Source organism: Pteropus vampyrus, unplaced genomic scaffold, assembly GCF_000151845.1.
Source record: "Pteropus vampyrus isolate Shadow unplaced genomic scaffold, Pvam_2.0 Scaffold20, whole genome shotgun sequence".
NCBI lineage: Eukaryota > Metazoa > Chordata > Mammalia > Chiroptera > Pteropodidae > Pteropus > Pteropus vampyrus.
Window position 1 is genome coordinate 6,325,247 of NW_011888801.1, and position 3,815 is coordinate 6,329,061.

Genomic DNA, 3,815 nt, shown 5'->3' on the forward strand with positions numbered 1-3,815 from the left:
CAAGCACTGTGTCAGATTAGCTGGAAAAAAGGCTGCTTGTGGGGGGACGATCTCTGGCATAGCCCAGATAAAAAGCTTCACTTGGAGACCACTGATTCCTGAAGACAGACACAGCCAAGGGGAATTGGAAAGAATTCAGTCTCCACTTCACACTAGAATAACCCTGGGCAAATTGCATATCCTCTCTGGGCCTCCATTCCTTCATTTGTAAGACAGCGATAACTGTCTCTACTTGGTGGGGTCCTCCTGAGTATTGACTGGGGTGACATCTCCAAAAGTGCTTAGTGCAGAGCCTGGCATGGAGTCATAACATGAGGTACAATACCTTCCCAGGGGACACTGAGATGCCATGGCCAAACCCCAGCTACCCCAACTCAGGCCCTCCTGCAGAACACTTCCTCCCAGCTGCTTCTCTCTCTCAGGATCCATACATTCACCTTCAGAGGAATGAGACAAAAAGAGCCCATTCCATATCTTCACCAAGACCGATCAGCCCCATCTCTCAGGGCCAGTTCTCCCTGACTGTGCTCAAGAGGGCTTTATCAACAGTGGCTGGTGACACAAGCCAGCTGAGATGGCAGATCATTGACAGGCTGCGTGTACAGCAATGGGATGGGAGTTGGCATTTAAAGGGTCTTAGCCGAGGGCAGGATGTGCTCGCATCAGTTATCTATTGCAACAGAGCAAATGACCTCAACAGTAAGGGGCTTAAAACAACAAACATTTATTATCTCTCAGTTTCTGTGGATCAGGTGTCTGGGTGTCGTTTAGCTGGTGTCTCTGGCTCAAGGTCTCTGAAGAAGGTGCAGTCAAGCCATCAGCTTGACTGACTTCACAGGCTGTGGATCAAAAGGCGTTGGTGGCTGTGAAGATACTTCAGGAAGCCTCCAAATAGTACACACCAGTAGGTGTAAGGATGGCATTATTATATTATTAAGAGAAGTCTTGGGTGAACAATAGTAAAAACCACCCATAAAATTCCCACAGGGGTGTACCTCAGGGCTCACGTTCACGGGGCACAATATCAATTACTCAAAATCACTCTTCCCACCCTGACTCTGACTCCTTAACAGGTCTCAGCTTGGTGACACTCATTCATTCATCCATTCATTCATTCACTAAGGCCTTATGATGTTCAAAGCCCTTTACCATGTCATTCTCCTTAATATGAACAATTCTGTGACATAAGCATCATTAACCTCTCTTTACAGATAGGAAAACTGAGGCTCAAAGAAGCCCAAAACGAGGTATCTGAGCTCACATCCACATGTCATTTGGACCAAGTGTTTCCTTCTTGGGTCAGGAAGCACGGACCCCACTCATAAGTGGCCCCCTTACCCCAGTCACTTTACAGTACATCACCTGGCTTCACTTGTATGAAGCACATACAAGTATCTGAAATCATTTTTCTTTCTTTTCTTTTTTTTTGTTTTCTTCTCTCTTTCCCATGAGACTATAAGTTTACTTTTTTTGTCTAATGACCACCATATTTCCAATGTCTAGAAAGGTGTCAGGCACACTGCAGGGATGTAGATAATAGCTGTGGATTAAATGAACAAATGAGTAAATGAATGAAATGGGAACCCAGGTCTCCAGCTGAGTTCTTCCTGACTCCAAAACCCATACTTCCAGGACCTGTGCTTTCCCCAGGGACTATTGCCACAGTCTTTTCGAACTCTCCCCATTGGTGGCACCTTCTCAGGAAGCTTTCTTCAGCCCCCAGTACTGTCTGGATCACAGTGGACAGCAGATATACCCAGAGGCTAGCTTCTTCCACTCCACTCTGTGACCAGGTAGGCTGTACAAGAGCCAGGTGACTAGGGGGTGAGCCCTACCCTGTCCTGGTAGCTGTCTCATCCAGGGGCCCATGCAATTGACTGTTAAAGCCCAGCTGGACTCTGGGAGTTTCCCCAGACCTTCCTCTGGCCAGTGTGCCCACCACCACCCTGGGCCTTGAGGGAAATCTCCCCTGCCTGCCTCTCCCTGCCTCCCACTGTGCTCTATTCAGAGCATGCTCAGGACTGTGGTTCCTAGAAGCTACAAAGGGAAGCTGATGCCTTCATACTGACTTCATGAAAGCTAGGAATGCCATGGGGGACACCCCCGAGCGTGCAGCAATCACACTGACTTGTTCGGAGACTCTGGCTGATTTCTGAGCTCTTCCGGGTTCCCTGTCAGATGCTCATGATAGATGCTCTCCTGGACCCCTAAATCTCCTCAAATAGAACCAAGAGAAATGAAGTCCAAGACCTCTTTCTACCTAAGGCACAGTGTCCCAGTGACTGATGCTGGCAATGATCATTCATGTGAACCCCACTCCATGCCCACCCCCTGGTTCTTCCTGAAAGGCTCTCCAGGGCACCCAGAACTTCAAGCCCAAGACAAACACAACATTCACCCCTGCAGAGCTCATGGGCTGCCTGGCAGAGGCATATTCAGCAGCATTTATAATCATGCTGCACTATAACTGCCTGTCCCCGTCCTTGTCCTTCTGTATCCCTAGGGTAAAGCTCAAGCCCGGCACATAATAGGTACTTTGAAAACATGTCTGCTGAGTGAATCTTGTGGAAAGGGCCCTAGTGAGAGTGAAGAGGGGAGTCTGACTACAGTCCCAGTTCTTTCCAGCTGTGTGACCATGGGCAAGTCCCTGTCCTCTGAGCTTCAGTTCTTTCACGTGTACAGTTGGAGATTAGAGCGTGCAAACCACTAGGTCAGAAGCCCCATCTAGGTTGTGAATATGTTGTTTCTGGCTCTTTCAGTGTTTTAATTTTATTTTAAAATTCATTCCCAGCACTTAAAAATTGAGAGATTTCCATAAAACCTAAAGTTTTTAGCTTTTATTGAACAATTAGGAGACTTGGCTATAGTAGACCCATAGTCTCACATACAGTAATTGGCTGGTCTGGGCAGTAGCTGATCCTTTAGTTGGGGTGCCTGGACACAGTGGCACTTCCCCTTACTCACCAGAGCCATACCCAGAATGCTCCATTTAGGTATGTCACCTGCAGACCCCCATAGGCATCTGAGTTTGCAATTCCTGAATGCCATCTCTGAGCCCAGCATGACTTGACTGTTCTTTGGCTATGTGAGGTCTAAAGACTGGTGTTACAGGATCCCCAGGTGATGAAAACTATTAACACTGTGAATAAGAAGCCTCTTGGGATGAGTGATACAGTAACTGTTGTTCCTGAGGATGACACAGAGTCTATAAATAGTCTCAGAGCCAGATGAGTGCTGACACCTGCCTGGTCTCACCTGGGCCAGAAGTCTTCAAGGGCTGGACATATTTCAGTTCATAGCTCAGCCTAGAAACTGTCCCTATTCCTGATGCCACTGATGACAGTACAGGTAGAGATGACTTCACAGCTGAATCTGTAAGAGAAGTGGAACTTTTCTCTGGCTTAGGCAGGAAGGTAGTGATGATGCTTGATTTTCCAAACAGGGTAGAAGGAGTAACATGAGTAAAGGAGGCTGGTTCTCAGTCCAAGGTCCTAGGGATGAAGACATTGTACCATTAATGGATTCCCAGTTCTATCCAATAATGTTAGACCTCAGCCTAGCCTTCAGGGCCTTCTGTGATTGCCAGCACCCTCCCCCACCTACCCAAAGCCTTTCAGCTCACGGTCAATGTCGCAGCTTTTCCTTGAAGGTTCCCTGACCTCTCCCAGATCTGGGCTGGCTTTGGCTCATTCCCCCTCTGGAATCTCCTCTCCACATCTTTGTGTCTCTGCCCCTCAAATGCAGCTGTCTCCAGGCTAACCCCCCTAGGAAGACATCTCCCTGGTCCCCATCCTCCACAGCCCCCAGCCTAACTC